Raw genomic sequence first — 20,980 nt, 5'->3', positions numbered from 1 at the left:
GGAGTGGTAAGCCTAGACTTTCAGTTTCGTGGGGCTATAATGAGGTGTCCCAACCCCCCTGCTGGAGAGGTGTCAGAGTAGCCACCTAGGACTTCCATTCCTGCTGGATTGTAAGAATCCAACGCCCCATACTCACACAGTGTCAGTGGGGACTATTTGGGGAGTCTGGGTTTCTACCCCACCCAGCAGTAAAATGCACCTTTTTATCCTGTAGGGTAGTGTGAGAAGAAGCCTATTGGAAAGTTAGGATGACAATGAGTGGTAACAAGGTCACCTCCTCCTTGTGGTGTCAATGGAGGCCATGTGGACAGTATTAAAAAGGCACTCGTATGTCTCTTAGCCAGGAAAGTATCAATTGAGACCTATTAGGGAGCTGGAATTCTCATTTCTACCCACCACTAATATATAGCCCCCACTCTTGCTGTCAACAGAGGTTGAGTAGGGGACTTGGACTACTACCCCTACATGACAGTAACATGGCAGAATACAATCTTTCATTTTTTGAAAAATGCCAGCTAAAACAGAAGTTTAAAGATAGTCAGTCTCATAGTATCTAAAGTATCCAAGTTTCCTTCAAAAATTGCTTATCATACCAAGAGTTAGAATATCTCAAATTGAATGCAAAAAAAAAAAAAAAACATCAATAGATGCCCACACCAATTTGACAGATGTGTCAGAATTATCTGACAAGGAGTTTGGAGCAGTAATCATAAAAATGCTTCAATAAGCAATTATGAACATGATTAAAACAAATGAAAAAATAGAAAGTTTCAGAAAAGAAATAAAAGATACAAAAAAGAACCAAACTGATATTTTAAAACTAAAAAATATAATAACCAAAATTAAGAAACTCTCAATGGATGGGTTCAACAACAGAATGGAGAGAACAGAGAAAGAATCTGCAAACTGGAAGCTAGAAAAATAGAAATTACCCAATCTGAACAACAGAAAGAAAATATACTGGAAAAAAAATGAACAGAGCCTCAGAGCACCTAATAACAGAACTTCAAAACATATGAAGCAAAAACTATTCAAATTTCAAGGATAATTAGGTCACTACACAATTCTAGTTGGCTATTTCAATACCCACCCTTAATAATTCATAGAACAAGCAGACAGAACATCAGTAAGGACATAGTTGAATTCATCATCAATCAACTGAATCTAATTGATACTTACAGCATGTTCCATCCCACAACAGCAGAATGCATATCCTTTTCAAGTACACATGGAATGTTTATCAAGATAGACCATATTCTGGGCCATAACATAAGTCTCAATAATTTAAAGAAATTTGAGTAATAGAAAATGTATTCTCTGACCACTGTGGAATTATATGAGCCATCAATAAAAAAGAAATCTAGGAAAATCTCCACATATTTGAAAATTGAATAACTCATTTTTTATATAACTAATCAGCCAAAGAAGAAATCAAAGGGTAATTAGGAAATGTTCTGAACAGAATAAAAATAAAAACACAGTGTATCAAAATGTGTGGGATGTTGCCAAAGCAGTATCAAGGGAGAAATTTATAGTACTAAACATTTATCCTAGAAAAGAAAAAATATGTCAAATCAGTGATATCAGCTTCCTTAAGAAACTAGAAAAACAGGCCGGGCGCGGTGGCTCAAGCCTGTAATCCCAGCACTTTGGGAGGCCGAGACGGGCGGATCACAAGGTCAGGAGATCGAGACCATCCTGGCTAACATGGTGAAACCCCGTCTCTACTAAAAATACAAAAAACTAGCCAGGCGAGGTGGCGGGCGCCTGTAGTCCCAGCTACTCCGGAGGCTGAGGCAGGAGAATGGCGTGAACCTGGGAGGCGGAGCTTGCAGTGAGCTGAGACCCGGCCACTGCACTCCAGCCTGGGTGACAGAGCGAGACTCCGTCTAAAAAAAAAAAAAAAAAAAAAAAAAAAAAAAACTAGAAAAACAGGCTGGGCACAGTGGCTCACACAATGCCAGCACTTTGGGAGGCAAAGGCAGGAGGATCACTTGAGTCCCAAAGTTCAAGACCAGCCTGGGAAACATAGCAAGACATCATCTCTACAAAAAATTTAAAAAATCAGCCAGGCGTTTTGGCACACACCTGTAGTCCTAGCTATTCAGGAGGCTAAGGCAGGAGGATCACTTGAGCCCAAGAGTTTGAGGTTGCAGTGTGCCATGATTGTGCCACTGCACTCTAGACTAGGCAACAGAGACCCTGCCCGCCCCCTCACCCCCCACACACAGCCAAAACAAAACAAAACAAAAACCAAAAGAAATTAGAAAAATAAGAGAATATGAAATCTAAATTAAGCAGAAGAAATGAAATACTTAAGACTGAACCAGTAAAAAAATGAAGTAGAAAACAGAAAAGGAATGCAGAAAATTAATGAAAACAAAAGCTGGGTTGGTGGAGGAGGCGGTGAGAGAGGAGATGGAGCCTCGCTCTGTGGTCCAGGCTGGAGTGCAGTGGCATGATCTCAGCTCAGTGCAATCTCTGCTTCCCGGTTCAGGTGATTCTCCTGCCTCAGCCTCCTGAGTAGCTGGGATCATAGGCTCCCGCCACCATGCCAGGCTAATTTTTTTTATTATTATTTTTAGTAGAGACAGGGTTTCACTATGTTGGTCAGGCTGGTCTCGAACTCTTGGCCTCATGTGACCCTCTTGCACCTCCAAAGTGCTGGGATTACAGGCATGAGCCACCAAGCCCAGTCAAAAAGCTGGTATTTTCAGAGGCGGGGAAAAAAAAGATAAACTTCTATTCAGACTGATCAGGAAAAAAAAGAAGAGAATATCTAGTACAGATATTAAAAAGATAATAAAGGAATATTATAAACAACTTATTCCTAAAAAGTCCACACCTGGCTGGGAGCTGCGGCTCATGCCTGTAATCCAGACACTTTTTTTTCTTTTTTTTTTTCAGACGGAGTCTCACTCTGTCACCAGGCTAGAATGCAGTGACGGGATCTCGGCTCACTGCAGCCTTCACCTCCCGGGTTCAAGCGATTCTCCTGCCTCAGCCTCCCAAGCAGCTGGGACTACGGGTAAGCATCACCATGCCTAGCTAATTTTTGTATTTTTAGTAGAGACGGGGTTTCACCATGTTGACCAGGATGGTCTCGATCTCTTGACCTCGTGGTCTGCCCACCTCAGCCTCCCAAAGTGCTGGGATTACATGCGTGAGCCACCGTGCCCGGCCAATACAGATACTTTTGGAAGCCGAGGCAGGAGGAACGCTTGAGCCTAGACGTTTGAGACCAACCTGGGCAACATAGCAAGACCCCATCTCTACAAATTTATTTTTTTAATTAGCCAGGTGCAGTGGCATGCACTTGTAGTCCCAGCTACTTGAAAGGCTGAGGCAGGAGGATCACTTGAACCTGGGAGGTTAAGGCTGAAGTGAGCCATGATCGCACCTCTGCACTCCAGCCTGGGTGACAGAGCATGACACTGTCATAAATAAATAAACAAATAAACATCTAGATTAAATGTACACATTCCTTGAAAGACACAATCTATGAAAGCTCACTCAAGAAGTAGATAACCCGAATAACACTGTATTTGCTATAGAAATTGAATTAATAGTTAAAATTCTTCTCCCATCCATGGAAACCCTAGGCCCAGATTTCCTTGCTTGTGAATTCTGACAAACATTTAAGGAAGAAACATGAACAATGCTACCCAAACCCTTCCAGAAAATTGAAGAGGAGGAAATCTTTCCAAGCTCATTCTATGAGAAAAGCATTTCCCTGATACCAACACCAGACAAAGTTGGTATAAGCAAAAAAAAACTACAGACCAATATCCCTCATGAACTTAGATGCAAAGATTCTAAACAAAATTTTAGCAAATTGAATTCAATATTATGAAAAACGGGATAATGCATTATGACAAACTGGGGTTTGTATCAGTAACGTAAGATTGTTTAATATCTGAAAATCAATCAATGTAATTCACCATATTAACAAAGATGAAAAACTATATGATCATCTCAATAGATGCAGAAAAAAATCCAACATCCATTTCTGATAAACACTCAAAGCAAACTAGGGATCAAAGGAAACCTCAATTTGATAAAGGGCATCTGTGATAATATCACTATGAAATCTTTCACTGTTTATGTGAAAGACTGAATGCTTTCCACACTAAGATAAGGAACAAGACATAGATATCAACTCTTACTACTTCTATTCAATGTTATACTGGAAGTTCTAGCCAGAGCAGTTAGCCAACAAAAGGCATGTATATTATAAAGAGAAAAGTAAAACTGATTTTATTTACAGATGACATAAAAGTCTATGTAGAAAATCTGATGGAATACAAAACAGCTACTAAAACTAATAGGTGAGTTTAGCAAGGCTGAAAGACGTAAGATTTATATAGAAAAAGCAATTTTATTTATTGTATAATGTATTAATTGTATAGTATATTTCTATTACACTAGCAATCAACAACCAGAAATCTACATTTAAAAATACCATTTATAATAACATCAAAAATATGAAATACTTAGCAATAAATCTGACAAAAGATGTGTAAGCCCTATACACTGAAAACCACAAAACATTAGGGAGAGGAATTAAGGAGATCTAAATAAATTGTAATTACATTTTGTACATGGGTTGGAAGACTAAACATTGTTAAGAGGTCAATTGTCTTTCATTTTTTCAACATATTTACCGTAATTTCAATAAAAATTTCAGAAGGCTTTCTTATGGCATTTGACAATACAACTCTAAAAATCATATAGAAATGCAAAGGACCTAGAATAGCCATAACAATTTTGAAAAGAACAAAGGTGAGAGACTAACACTATCTGATTTTAAGACTTCTTATAAAGCTACAGTAATTAAGACAGTGTGGTACTGGCATAAAGATAGACAAATAGATCAATGGGGCAGAACAGAGAGATCAGAGATAGACCTACACATATATGAACAACTGATTTTTTTAAGAGATGGGGTCCTGCTATGTTGCCCATTGCCCGGGCTGGTTTCAAACTCCTGGCCTCAAACAATCTTCCTCCTGCCTCAACCTCCTGAGTAGCTGGGATTACAGGTACACACCACTGCACCAAGATAGCAACAACTGATTTTTGACAAAGCTGCAAAGGCATTTCAATGGAAAAAATGTAGTCTTTTCAACAAATGCTACTGAAAAAGTTAGATATCCAAATGCGCAAAAAGGAACTTTGATTCATATCCCACTATTTATAAAAAAATTAACTAAAAATGGATCATAGACCTAAATGTAAAAGAGAAAACCTAAAACTAAAAGTTCTAGGAGAAAACATAGGAGAAAATATTTGTGACTTTGGATTAGGGAATGATTTCTTATGTATGACACCAAAAAGATGATTCATCAGAGAAAAAATTTGAAAAATTTGATTTCACCAAAATTAAAAATTTCCACTCATCTAAAGATACTGTTAAAAGAATGGAAAAACAATTGACAGATGAGAAAAATATTTGCAAATAATATGTCTGATAAAGAATTTGTGTCTAGAACATATAAAAGCTCTCAAAATCAATAATAAGAACTTAACCCAATTTTTAAAGTGGGAATAAGATTTGAATAGACACGTTACCAAAGATGATATACATCTGGCAAATAAGTGCGTGAAAAGATGCTCACTATTATCAGTCATTAAGGGAATGCAAATTAAAACAACAATGAGAAACCACCCCTCACGTATTAAAATGTGTACAAGTAAAAAGACTGACCGTGCCAAGTGTTGGTGAGGATGTGAAGAAGATGGAAGATTTATACATTGCTGGTAAAAATGTAAAATGGAACCAATTCAGTAAAAAGTTTAGCATTTTCTTAAAAATATAAATACATACCATATAATTCAGCTATTCTACTCTGAAGTACTTATCCACAAGAAAGGAAACATAAATCCATACAAAGACATGTACACAAATGTTCACATGAGTTTGATTTGTAATACCTAAAAACTGGAAACAACATGTTATCAGTCAGCATTCAACTAAAGAAACAGAACCAGTGGGGCACATACAGTATATTAAGGGATTTATCATAGTAATCGACTTATGTAATTGTGGGGCTGGATCGGTAAGTCCCAAATCCACAGAGCAGGCCATTCGGAAGGGCAGGCTGAAACTCTGGGCAATAGCTGAAGTTGCAGTTCACTGGTGGAATTTCTTCTTCAGGGAAGCCTCAGTTCTGCTCTCAGGGCTTTTCAACTGATTGAATCAGGTCCACCCAGATGATCTTGGATAATCTCCTTTACCCAAAGTCCACTGATTGTAAATAGTAATCACGTTTACAAAATACTTTCATTGCAACACCTAGATTCATGTTTAATCAAATAATTTGGGACTGTAGCCTAGCCAAATCTGACATCTAAAACGGACTGTCACATGACCCAAATATCCATCAACAGGTAGATGAATAGACAAATTGTACTGTATCCGTACAATGAACTACAATTCATCAACAAAAGGGAATGAACTGTAGATAACAACAATGATGAATCTCAAAATAATTATGCTGAGTGAAATAACCCATACAAAGAGTACACACTATATTATTCCCTTTACATAAGATGCCAGCCAGTGTAAATTAATCTATAGTGACAGAAAGCAGATGAATGGTTACCTGAAGACAGGGACAGCATAGAAGGCAGGGTGGGGCAGAGGCAAGAGATTACCAAGAATCTTGAGGAAATTTTGGGGAGTGATTTGTATGTTCATCATCTTGATTATGTTGATGCTTTCACAGGTGTACTCACGTTAAAATGTATCAAACTTTATACTTTAAACATGTGAAATTGTGTCTATTATACTTCAATAAAGTTGTTAAAATTAAAACAAAAGGCTAATTAGGCACTTGCATAATTCATCTTGCAATGCAATTACATGGCATCATCTGCAATAATATGTCATCATCTGCAGTTTGAAAAACACTGTGTGGCGCTTATAAGGAACATTGCTTTGTTTGTTGGTTTACTTGTTTGCCATCCACCACTCATCCTCTTCCTATTTGAAAGCAATCTCCTAAGATGTAAGATAACGGTGGGACACAGCACCCGGCCTCAACTACAGGAGTTGTAGGATAAAGATCCTCATCCTCCCTCTTCCCCTGCTCCTGAAACGATAAATCTGGAATGATTGTCAGAGAGACAGGGATGATTAGTATCTAGTCATTGTACTTTGGGCAATGCTTATCTTCAGCTGTAGTACCCTGGCCAGATTGTTCCTGCTAGAAGAAAGCCGTGTGCTTCCTGGTGGCCCCTGAAATCCCTTTGGTTCATGTCATCTTCGAAGCCTGGCCCTCCAACTTCCCCTTGATTCTGGGAGCCACCCACCACCCCCAACATCGTTTCAACAAATTTGGTTTGTTTTGATTAGGTTAGCTATTATTAGTTTCTGCTGCTTATAATCAAGAACCTTGGGAATACAGAGAAGATACCATATGAGTGGGTGTCATGTAAAAGAAAATACAGAGAAGAAAGAAAGAGTTAATGAAGAGAAAATTCTGGAAAGCCCACCAAACCACAATCAAGCAGGAACCAAATATCTATTTTGTTTAATAATTTATAAAACCACTGACATGAAACCCTGGGGTCCTGTTACATAGAGTCAGGAGAAAAGAAAGTGTATTCAGCAAAATATGGAGCCCTCCAGTTTGCTCCACATGCACGAACTATGATCCTTTTTTCAAAGGTTTTCCTTCCAGAACTAGGTTGTGTGAGTGGGCATTGAAGTTTTTCCTTTCTCTTGTCAATAATGATGTTGGTCTTACAGAGAGTGAGAGTTGGCAGTGGCTCTTTGCCATAGATGGGTAGTGGTGGAAAAGGCAGAGCAACCCTGGATTTGGATCTTCCCCAGTGTGACTTAGGGATTAGGCAACTCTCCATGTCCTAATCCAGGTTTCTTTATCTTTACCTTTGGCTACAGAACATGCTTCAAAATTCCATCCCAACAATGTGGCTTCTGGGAAATCTAAAGTAGTGCTTCCCTTTGCAGGGCATGGCAGGCATAGCAAATGATAATACTGGTATAGCACACTGTGAGAAACAGATGAATAGGTTGCTTGCAGGCCAGTGGCTTTTCTGTAATCCTGGCACACTGGTTAGGAAGTTCTGAGCTAAAGCAATCAAGACCAAATTATCTGTCTGACCATTTCAACCCTCCGCAACCCATCCCAGCCTGCTCTTCTTCCATTATTGCCTTACATATGTCCATAGCTTCAGCCGCACCTGTCTCTTCCCCTCTAACAAAGTTGTATTCACTCTAGTCCACTGATTTTCAAATTGTAGTCCAAAAAAAGGCTCTGAGGTTTGGAGAAAGTGAGACTCAAGTCAGGAAAGTTTTTAAAGCACTGCTGTGGGCCACAATGATCACTTTCTCCCCTGAGCTTGTTTTGTCATGGATCACATTCAGCCTTATGTTGAACATTTCATAGGTTATATCTTGCCTTGGCTTCCCAGTGAGATGAGATTTTAAGATTTTGGAAGGCATGGGGCCTAGCTCATTTCTAGTTCCTTCCTAGCTCATTTCCCAACACATAATAACCACCTGGTGAGTGAATGAATTAATGCATGAATGAAAACAGCTAACATTTGTTGATTACTACGTGCCAGGCACCATGGTAAGCAGTTTGCATGTATTATCTCATTTGGTCTTCACAACAAACCTATGAAGTGGGTTTTGTTAATATACTCACTTCACAAATGAGGAAATTGGAGGTCAGAAGATGGAAGTGACTAACCCAAGGTCCCTCAGCCAGTAAATGGCTGGCTGGCATTTAAACTACGGTTAGTCTCAAAGTTAGCATGATTCAGAGAGAGGGAGAATGTAAAGATTTTTTAAAATTTAAATTATTTTGGGTACATAGTAGTTTTATATATTTATGGGGTACATATGATTCCTGAGACTTACATTTTTGAGATATCAGATGGTCTCTGATAGAGCCAACAGGGGAAGTATCAAAAAAGCAGGGAAATTTCAGTAAACTGAGTTTTAATGAGTGAATAAATAAATGGAAACTATCATCAAATGAGGGTCACTGGTTGACTCTCCCCTGGCACCCTTACCTGTCCAAGTCCTGTCCCAGACACAGAGCAAGTTTCTGCTCTCTATGAAGTGAAAGCAATAACCCCCATTCATTCACAAAGCCCTAATTAAGCAGCTATTTGTAAAGGAGTTTTCCATAACTCCTAGACATTAAAAAATGTATGTACCAACCCAGAAATTTATGTAGAAGCCAGAACAGTGCCTGGAACATACATAATAGACACATAAATAAAGTATTCATGTTATTGTTGGTATTAATAGAAAGAATATTCATTGAATGTCTAATATATGCAATATTCTGAGTGTGTTCAAAGATTCTGATACATAATCATTCCTTGAATTAGATGATTTTACTGCCTTTTAACAAATGAAGAAACTAAAACTCAGAGTGGTTAAAATTTGCTCAGAGTCACATTGATCTGGTACACACACCCATGTTCTTTATAATACTCCATACTGATAAATAACATGCATGTTGACACAAATGGATGGACAATAAAGGAAAACAGCAATCAGTTCTTACCAATATCCTAGAAATCATGCCTACAGTTTGAGTTCAGCAGAAAAATAAAATTCATTCAAATATATCGGTGACCCTATCCGGCCACTTAATCAGACCTCACAGATGACAGCAGCCTTTTTTTCTTTGAAGGAAAGATATTCTGCCCCTCCAGGAGCCAAAGTCCACTTGAAGCTGGGCCCTAGCCCATTCCATACCAGATCATGAGACTCTGTCCTACTCACTTCATCAAGAACCTCCTTACTTAGTTACAGCCAGTGAGGAACAAACCAGTGAACTAAGGAGATTTTGGGGGGAAAGAAACAAACACGGTAATTTGACTGCCCATCATATCTACTCTCACATTTTCCATGGTAATAAGAATTTTAGCTGTATAGAACAGCCCAGGTAAAGACTGCATTTTCCAACATCCCTTGCAGATAGGTGTGGCCATGTGGCTATGTCCTGGCCAGTAGGACATAAGTAGAAGTGATACATGTAACCTCTAATCCGTGCCCTTAAAAGAAGCATGCCTCCTTCTGTCCAAGCTGCCCCGTTGGAATGTTGACAAGGTTGGAATGTTGATAAGATGGGGAGCAATGAGATAGAAGATGCCTGTGCCCTTAACATCTTCAAACCCTTATACCAGCCCTGAATCACCTATCTAATAAGATATTGTGGGATCTCTTATTAGAGCACTTGAACATATAACTAACTAATAGGCAACTAGTGGGAAGATTGCTCTGGAAGGTTGGCTACTTTGGGTGTTTTGCTGTAAATGTTTAGAGATAGAAAGGTCTTTATCTGTTGTCCAGTTCAAGGTCCTCATTTCAGATGAGACCCAGTGAGGAAGAAAGGATTTGTCCAAGACTACACATTGAATTGGGATTAAGAATTCCTACCCTGTTGCCATCCAGAGAGGATGTCCTCTTTATTTATGTACTTGGCATTATTAGAGACCAACAATACACGCCCTTCCTAAAAATATCAAAATATGTGTCTACAACATTGGAACCATCTGAACAGAAGGAACAGGGACTGACAAACAAAGGATCCTCATAAGGGCAGCAGTTCTTGTCTTTTAGGATATGACAGATTTACCTAGTCAAATTGAGGAAAATGCAGATGCCTTTGGTTCCACTGTCAGCAATTCTGTTTCAGTTTTAAAACACATTTTCCAGGTGGTTCTGATAGATGTGTCCCAAAGACTATACTTTGAGAAACAGTGGCCTAGTATCCTAGGATGTATATATAAGACATGGGGGAAGGATGTTAGATGATTTTAACAATCTAGCAGTTCTTGGCTAAACACTATGAGATTGATAAAATCCTAGTTCATCCCCTCCCTTGGAAATGCCAGTGGGTGATAGTGGTGCAGGGCCCCCAGCTGTAGACTGTCTTGATTCTGTTAGACTAATGTGTTTCAGAGTTATTTGTTAAGTACAAATTTAATTTCCTTCAGCTGCTTTTACCTGCTATTTTCTGAAGGTTCTCTCTTCCTCTCCCCTCTCAGGAGACACAACTGATTGCTGACCAGAAAAAGGGGAGGCTGTTTTTGCTATGGTTGATTAAACTGTTAAGTAAGGAGCACTTCGCTTAACGATGTCTTGTTCTCATCAAAATTAGAACTGTAGAGAGGCTGATAATGGCATAAAGGATGCATCTCCTCTGACTGCTGCACACAGCCCTTGCAGTTCAAAATCCCAGGCTCCCTTGATACCTGTCTAGAACTCTTCAGCTAGGAAATTTGCTCCTTTTGGGATGAGAAATAAGCATAACAAACAAACCATCGTCCTGTTTGCACAATACCCCATAAAATGATTAACCCGTTAAAAAACAAAACAAAAAACTTTCCCTTTATTTGGCTAAGATACTGAAAACAAGGTTGAAGTTGCTATAAAAGGATTTGGAAAGCTTTGAGATTGATGAGAGTTGCTTTAACACCATTCTACCTTCCCTCCACAATGAATAAAAGGTGACAGTTTGAGACCAGCCTGGGCAACGAGACCCCATCTCTACAAAAAAAATATACTGGCAGGGCATGGTCATGCATGTCTGTAGTCCTACCTACCTACCTATGCAGGAGCCTGAGGCAGGAGGGTTGCTTGAGCCCAGGAGTTCAGGGTTACCTTGAGCTATGATCACACCAATGCACTCCAGCCTGGCCAGCAGAGCAAGACTTTGTCTGTAAAATAAATAAATACATAAATAAATAAAATGTGACAGAGACAGAAAGCATCTCACGGAGGCCATAGCTGAAAAAGATAAATCTCTAATGTTGGGGAAGAGATTCTGGGGGTGAGGGGCTTTCAAATATCACTTATTTTTTCTGGAAGACTTTGGTTTGCTCTAGGAAGCTTTTTCTTTTCCTTTTGCTTTTTCTTTTTGCTTTTCTTTCTTTAGACACAGTCTCGCTCTGTCACCCAAACTGGAGAGCAGTGGCGCAATCTTGGCTCACGGCAACCTCCGCCTCCCAGGTTCAAGCAATTCTCTGCCTCAGCCTCCCGAGTAGCTGGGATTACAGGTGCCTGCCACCATGCCCGGCTAATTTATATATATATATATATATATATATATATATATTTTTTTTTTTTTTTTTTTTTTTTGAGACGGAGTCTCGCTTTGTCGCCCAGGCTGGAGTGCAGTGGCCGGATCTCAGCTCACTGCAAGCCCCGCCTCCCGGGTTTACGCCATTCTCCTGCCTCAGCCTCCCGAGTAGCTGGGACTACAGGCGCCCACCACCTCGCCCGGCTAGTTTTTTGTATTTTTAGTAGAGACGGGGTTTCACCATATTAGCCAGGATGGTCTCGATCTCCTGACCTCGTGATCCGCCCGTCTCGGCCTCCCAAAGTGCTGGGATTACAGGCTTGAGCCACCGCGCCCGGCCAATTTTTATATTTTTAATAGAGATGGGGTTTCGCCATCTTGGCCAGGCTGGTCTGGAACTCCTGACCTCGTGATCCATTCGCCTCAGCCTCCCAAAGTGCTGGGATTACAGGCGTGAGCCTGGCCCTAGGAAGCTTTTTCTACATCATGAAACGGATCTGCAGAATAAGAAATGGGCCCCACTGAGATTTACCGACTCCAAGTCACCTTCTTTAGGAGTTTGGTCTTCAGTAGTAAGTCACTAGCTACACTTTCCCTTCTCCAACAAGCCCATTAAAGAAGCTGCACAGAGACACAAAAGTTTTGCTCTTCTCAGAATTTACATTAAATTAGATGCATTGGGAACCACTGGCCTTTCTTCATTCTGTATAAGGAAGTCAGGAGCTCAAAACAGTTTATGGAACGGTTTACCTGTTTAATTCTGATGTCTTATGAAAGTCTGCCATTCCATGTCCACAGAGATCTGGCATTTAGCACAGGCTACATTGCATTACCTTTCCAATGCATGCCCTATTTGCCCCAGATAGAGATTACAGTATCGTGCACAGAGCACTCCACATTTCTTTCTTTTTTTTCTTTTTTTTTTTTTTTGAGACGGAGTCTGGCTCTGTCACGCAGGCTGGAGTGCAGTGGCCGGATCTCAGCTCACTGCAAGCTCCGCCTCCCGGGTTTACGCCATTCTCCTGCCTCAGCCTCCGGAGTAGCTGGGACTACAGGCGCCCGCCACCTCGCCCGGCTAGTTTTTTGTATTTTTTAGTAGAGACGGGGTTTCACCGTGTTAGCCAGGATGGTCTCGATCTCCTGACCTCGTGATCCGCCCGTCTCGGCCTCCCAAAGTGCTGGGATTACAAGCTTGAGCCACCGCGCCCGGCCCACATTTATTTCTTGATGATAATCATAGGCAGCAGAACACTGCCCTAGGAGCAAGGAGACCTGGGTTCCAGTTTCAGCTCTACTACCAACACGCTGTGTAACCTTGAGCAAATCGCTTCCTTGATATAGAATCAATTTTCTCACCTGTAAAACGAGGAAGAAGATATCTAAGGGCTTCTCCAGTTCTGCCATTCTGTGAGTCTTAATATAAAGGCTTCATTCAATGTAAATTAGTCCTATCACATTAGCAACCCCTAAGCCAGTGATTCCTAAGTTCCGGTGGGAATCAATTAGAGAATCAATTAGAGAAGTAACTCCCTATTTGGAAATGTATCCTATATCTGCAAAATGATGTGTGTACAAGGTAATTCAGTATGTCAATTGATTGTATTAGTGGAATAATGGAAACGACCCATGTGCCCATCAAAAAGTAACTGGTTAAATAGTCTGGTACATCCATATAATGGAATGCTATACAGCTGTGAAAACTAGTAAGGAAGTTCTCTATGACAGATATGGAAAGATCTTTAAATTATATCATTTTTTAAAGGTACAGAATAGTATGTAAAGTATGCTAATTCTTATGGGGAAGAGGTGATATATATATTTATGTGATCTATATATTATATATAGACTTATAGACTATATATTATACTAATTATATTATAGATCATATAGATGATATAATCTATACTCTATTATGTATATAATAGATTATATATAATATAAAATATATTTTATAGATCATATATGTTATAGGCTTTATATTATATATAGATGTACTATATATAATCTTCATTTGATAAAGAAACTCTGAAAGGATTCATAGGAAATAACAGTTGTTACCTGGATTTTTATGGCAGGTGGAGGTAGGGTAAGGTGGGAACCAGGCAGCTGAGGATAGGAATAGGAGAGAGACTTCCATGCTATACATTTATATTTTTAAAGTTTTGTGCCATGTGAACGCATCATCTGTTCAAAAGTTAAATTATAAAATAGAATAACAGAATCTACATGGGAGTTAGTTAAAAACGCAGATGGCTGAGTTTAATGGGTCAGAACTCAAGAATCCAGAAGAATAATAGGTGAAATATACTTTGAGAAACACTGGTCTATACACTTTGCAAAACAGAAAGGATGGCAAAGATGCCTATAATGTAAGATAGGGCCTTCTCTTTAGCAATTGCTCTACCAAGCATCCCCACGTCACTGAAATTATAAAGCTTCCAAATCCATACATTACCTTTCTACCTTCCCACATCTCCCAGCGATGTGACCAAGCCTTCTTTGGGAAATCTTGACAGTTCTTGACTTTGGAAAACATGAAGTCTCTAGCACCTCTGTTTGTATGGTATATTGGGCTGTTGTTGCATTGCTATGAAGAAATATCTGAGACTGGCTAATTTATAATGAAAAAATGTTTAATTGGCTCATGGTTTCACAAGCTGTACAGGAAGAATGATGCTGGCATCTGCTCAGCTTCTGGGGAGGCCTCAGGAAACTTACAATCAGTGCGGAGGGTGAAAGGGGAGCCGGCCATCACATGGCTAGGGCAGGATGAAGAGGGACAGAGCAAGGAGTGGGAGGAAGAGGGAAATAAGGGGGCAGTGCCACACACTTTTAAACAACTAGATATGGTGAGAACTCACTCACTATCATAAGAACAGCACCAAGGGATGGTGCTAAACCATTCATGAGGAACATCTCCATGATCCAATGCCTCTCACCAGGCCCCACCTCTAACACTGGGGATTACAATTTGACAAGAGATTTGGTGGGGACGCAGATGCAAACCATATCTTATGGCTGTGTAAGCAGGTTTTGTCTTTCACAGGATCAGGCTAGAAGGACCTGCTCATTTGGAGGAATAAAGATTGTTGGGAATGAGAAAGTTGAAGTCTCCAAAAGTTGAGATCAAAGAGTGGTTTCACTTGCCCTGAACTTCTGCCAACTGGCCTGTGAAGTGGTAGCCTTTGCAGAGCCAACCATAGGAAGAGCAGCACTAGCACTGCCCCTTCCCCCTACTTGGGAGACCTGCTTGTAGATTTTGAGTCAGGATGTGGGCAATATGCAGGTTTTGTCTGAAACTGGCTTACACTTGTCCTTTGAGCCAATTGGATGTCCCTTAAAAATATTAGGCAATTGGCCGGGCGCGGTGGCTCAAGCCTGTAATCCCAGCACTTTGGGAGGCCGAGACGGGCGAATCACGAGTTCAGGAGATCGAGACCATCCTGGCTAACACGGTGAAACCCCGTCTCTACTAAAATACAAAAAAAATTAGCCGGGCGAGGTGGCGGGCGCCTGTACTCCCAGCTACTCGGGAGGCTGAGGCAGGAGAATGGCGTGAACCCGGGAGGCGGGGCTTGCAGTGAGCTGAGATCCGGCCACTGCACTCCAGCCTGGGCAACAGAGCCAGACTCCGTCTCAAAAAAAAAAAAAAAAAAAAAAAAAATTAGGCAATATACATTGCTTATGTGCGCTAAGTACTTACCATGATATCTTATTTTGTCAACCCAACAGGGTAAGTACTACACTGTTATTATCTCCCTTTTACAGATGTGGCAACCAAAGCATAAGCAGGGTGAGTGGCTAGCCACAGATCCCATAGTTAATAAACAGAACTCCTTGGTGGCCTAGGACGACAGTTGGAATTTAAATTCTGACAGTCTGTTCCTAGGTCATCCCTACTCAAAGGCAAGGCCAAATCACCCAATAAAAAGTTTTTGCAACTCTATCCCAAGAGCTCAGGGCATCTCCATTGGCTCCACCTCTAACTCACTGTCCTGACTCCTCTTGCTCTCTTCTGCTGTGCCACGTTTTCTTACTAGCTTTGCGGAGCCCAGATTCTCTCCCTTTGATGTGCCCATTGGAATTGACCCTTCAGTTGGATTGTCTATTGAATTTCATTAGCAGCTTCTCCCCTGATCGCTGGCTGTCAGATCATGTTTGGGTTCAAGCTCTGGAGCGCCACAGGCAGATCTAACCCCAAGCTCAACCCAGATTCCTAGCCCAGGCCTTCAATATGGATGTAGTATCCTGGGATCCTACTTATCTTACCAAGAAGAGAATAGACTCTCTTGTTCTCTCTCAGATCTTTATTTCTCAGCTATCTGATTCTGTTGACCCTTCACACTCATGTACAAGGTCTCCCAAGCCTTACCAACAAGTTGACTACCTCCAGCATACTACAAAGGAGCCAAGTCAGCAGCAAGGACTCATTATAGCTCAAGATGCTACTTTGGATGGCATTTGCTGATCCTCCTGATTAGCAACTGGGATACAGCCCAGGCAGGGCAGAGACAGGAAGAAGTGGTGTCTAATACAACTATAGTTATGGGCTTTTTTTTTTTTTTTTTTTTGGAGGGGGATGAATTGGCACCAAACAGACACTATTCCAAGTGCCTTGTTCCACCGTGGGATGCATTGGAAGACAATTAGTTTTGACAGTGGAGAAGTATAGTGTTTGGCCATGTAAGAGAGTAAAACAAACTTATCCAGCCTCAGAGTGAATTGAAAGCTTTAATAAGAGTGCTAACCAGTCACAGGTAGGGAGATAATAAAAACTTCAGCTCATTTTTGGAGAAAACTTCCTTGATTCCATTAGCTATGGTGAGAGCCTAATGATGCTTTGCTAATTTGTATTTGTTTTAGCATCTCCTTGGCATCAACTAAGTTCTAAGGGCTATGTGGAGTTAGGCCACTTTATCTCCTTTTGCTTCTGTGACCACATCCTTCCCCTTATGAAACCACTCAGCAGTTCTTTCATTGGCACACCAAAAAAGAAAAAAAAAACCCACCAAAAAACCAAAAACAAAACAAAACAAAACAAAAACTCAAACTAGATCTGAGCCATAGTCCATTGATGCTGAATAGATAGCATGGGCTCTGGAGCCCAAATGCCTGGGTTTTGAATCCCAGCTCAGTTACTTACAAACTGTGTGATCTTGGTGAGGATACTGAACCTCTGTTTCCCAGTTTCTTCCTCCCTAACACGGGAATAATAACACCACCTATCTTACTGAGTTGTTATGAGGAAAAAATGAATTCATAGTTGCAAGGCACTTGGAATAGTGTCTGACAATAGTAAGTGCTATGTAAATGTTTATTAAATAAATAAGTATGTTCATTCATTAAACAAATCTGTATTGTATATCTATTAGCTAGCCAGGTGTTGGCAAACTTTTTCTGTAGAGGACTACATAGTAAATATGTTTTTAGGCCTTTTGGGCCATATGATCTCTCTTTTACTCAATTTCACTATTGTAGTGAGAAAGCAGTCATAGACTATATGTAAATGAATTGGTGTGGCTACATGCCAATACAAATTTATTACAAATATAAGTTAGGCTAGATTTGCCCACAGTCCATAGGTTGATGACCCCTGTACTAGGGAATAGGGATACGATAATATGGGAAACAGATCCACTAAAGTGTTCTGTCTATTACGGGAGATAGTAAACAAATAATTATATACCTTATTATTGTGAGAAGTATGAGGATGGGAAGACGGGGGCGTGTAACCTACACTGGAGGATCAGCAAAAGCTCCTCTGAGAAAGTGGCTTCAAACCAAGATAAAAGATGGACATAAACAAGTGAATGGGGGCATGAGGAGGGGCATGTATGAAGTACACCGTATTGACATCACCCTCAAAGACCAAGGATGTCCCAAATATCCTAAATATCTTATTTTACCTCTCATTTAGTTTAGGAAACAATCATTGAGATTTTCATCTAATCTGTCTTAGTCTTCTTCAACTGCTATGACAAAATGCCATAGACTGGGTAGCTTATAAACAACAGAAATTTCTCATAGTTCTGAGGGTTGGAAGTCCAAGAACAAGGCACTGGCCGATTTGGTGTCTGGTGAGGGCCCGCTTTCTGGTTCATTGACAGAAACTTTTCAGTGGACCCTCATGTGGTAGAAGAGGCTAGCTAGCTCTCTGGAGTCTCTTTGTCTCTCTCTCTCTCTCTCTCTCTCTCTCTCTCTTTTTTTTTTTTTTTTTTTTTTTTCTGAGACAGAGTCTGGCTCTGTGCCCAAGCTGGGGTATAGTAGCATGTTCTCAGCTCACTGCAACCTCTGCCTCCCGGGCTGAAGCCATCCATCCACCTCAGCCTCCTGAGTAGCTGGGACTACAGGTGTGTGCCACCACCCCCAGCTAATTTTTGAGTTTTGTAGAGACGGAGTTTTGCCATGTTGCCCAGGCTGGTCTTGAACTCCTGGGATCAACTGATCCACCTGCCTTGGCCTCCTAAAATGCTGGGATTACAGGTTTGAGCCACTGTGCTCAGCCTGGTGTCCCTTTTGTAAGGATACTAGTCCCAATAACCTAATCACCCCAAAAGCCCCACCTCCAAGTACCATCGCCTTGGAGGGTAGGATTTAAACATGTGCATTTGGGGTTGGAGGGACACAAACATTCAGCCCATAGCACAATCTCTTCCTGAAGCTATTTTTAATCTCAACCTGTAAAATTTCTTGTGAGAATAACAGAATTGTTAAGTGCATAGACTGTTGCCAGATTTCCTGGGTTTGAGTCCCAGCTCCACATACAAGTTGTATAATTTTGGCCAAGTTACTTAACCTCTTTTGCTAAAGCCTTCTCTGTCTGTCAAGTGGGGATGACAGTATTGGTAGTATTCCCCTCAAAGGGTGGTTATGGAGACTAAATGAGCTATTACATGTAACCTATTTGGAATATTGTCTGCCTCACAGTATATAACATGTGTTAGCCCTTGCTGTTATTGTGGTTTATATGCCTGGTACTTTGTGTAGGGTACATTAAGTTTTCCTTTTATATCTGCTAGCATTGCCTCCTTCACATTCTGTTATGGACTGAATCATGTCTTGCACCTCCTCAAAATTCACAGGTCGAAATTCTACCCCCCAACATGATGGTATTAAGAGGCAAGACCTTTGGGAGGTCATTAGGTCATGAGGGTGAAGCTTTCATGATGGAATTAGTTCCCTTGTTAAAAAGACCCCAGAGGCCAGGTGCAGTGGCTCACACCTGTAATCCCCTCACTTTGGAAGGCTGAGGAGGGTGGATCATGAGATCAGGAGTTCGAGACCAGTCTGACCAATATGGTGCAACCCCGTCTCTACTAAAAATACAAAAATTAGCTAGGCGTGGTCGCACACGCCTATAATCCCAGCTACTCAGTAGGCTGAGGCAGAATTGCTTGAACCTGGGAGGCGGAGGTTGCAGTGAGCCAAGACTGCACCATTGCACTCCAGCCTGGGCGACAGAGCAAGACTCCGTCTCAAAACAAACAAACAAAACAAAACAAAACAAAAAAACTCAGAGAGCTCTGTCACCCTCTTTCCTCCATTTGAGGACGCAAGGAGTTAGAAGTCTGCAACCCAGAAGGGAGCCTTCACCAGAATCCAACCATGATGGCACCCTGACCTCAGGCTTCCAGCATCCAGAACTGAGGGAAGTTAATTTGTTGTTGTTTATAAGCCACTCAGTCTAAAATACTTTGTTGTAATAGCCCAAACTGACTAAGACATGCTCTAAAAAGTACCATTTCTCTAGTTCTCTAATTTTAGGACTTAGTTTATAAATCCAAAAGTTTATTGTACACTTACGTTGCAGATTCTGGGCTAAACAATTTACTCTCAATTCTCATTTAATCCTCAGAATCAAAGTCTTAGTATGCCCACTTAAGTTGAGGAAACTGAAGCTCAGAGCAGTGAAGCGACATTCCCAAAATCAAAAAGCTAGAAAATAGAAGACACAGAATTCAAATCCTGATTTATTGGACTAAAGAATTCCAACTCCTTAGCCAATATGCTATAGTCTCCCACACATATTGAATCATACATTTCATGGTATCCTCTTCATCTTTTCCCACAGTAAAGAGGCAATCTGTTTAGGATTCCCTAATACAGCAGCCCTTGTCTCCAAGATAGCTCTGGGGCCTTCTCTAGCTCATTGCAAAAGTGCATAGAACTGGCAGCACCTAGGGTAAGAGTACGTGTTTTGGGCTGACTCTCTTTTTGGACTCAGCCCGCCTGCACCCAGGTGATTAAAAAGCTTTATTGGTCACACAAAGCCTGTTTGGTGGTCTCTTCACATGGACGCGCATGACATTTTGGTGCCGTGACTCGGATCGGGGGACCTCCCTTGGGAGATCAATCCCCTGTCCTCCTGCTCTTTGCTCCATGAGAAAGATCCACCTATGACCTCTAGTCCTCAGACCCACCAGCCCAAGGAACATCTCACCAATGTTAAATCGGGAAACCACTTGCTCTGCTTTGGGGAGGAGTTAGTGGAGGACTGGGCGTGGGCAGAAGAATGGACACATTTTGCTTCCCTCATGGACGGAGAGGAAACCAGTCCACAGAGCTATGATTTGCCCTGGGCCTTGCCACAATTCTAGAAACCCATGACTTGTCATCATTGCACAGTCACCTGACTCCCAGCTGGCTTCAGCCTCTCTGTTTCATCTCCCTCTACTCTCACTCTGCCGGTACCAAATCAGACTTCTTTTCAGGTCCTTAAACAATCTCTGTACTTTTCCATCTCCGTGTCTTTGATGACTTTATTCCCTTTCCTCACTCCATCATTAACAGAGGTACCCCTCAAGACCCAGCTCAGATGCCATTTCTATGAGACACTCTGTTTCTGTGTCAGAAACAGTTAAGCCTTCATTTGTGTGTCCAAAGTGTGCCCCAGAGCAAGGATCTGGCAA

Source organism: Macaca thibetana, chromosome X (assembly GCF_024542745.1).
Source record: "Macaca thibetana thibetana isolate TM-01 chromosome X, ASM2454274v1, whole genome shotgun sequence".
Classification (NCBI taxonomy): Eukaryota; Metazoa; Chordata; class Mammalia; order Primates; family Cercopithecidae; genus Macaca; species Macaca thibetana.
This window is presented reverse-complemented; position numbering follows the sequence as displayed.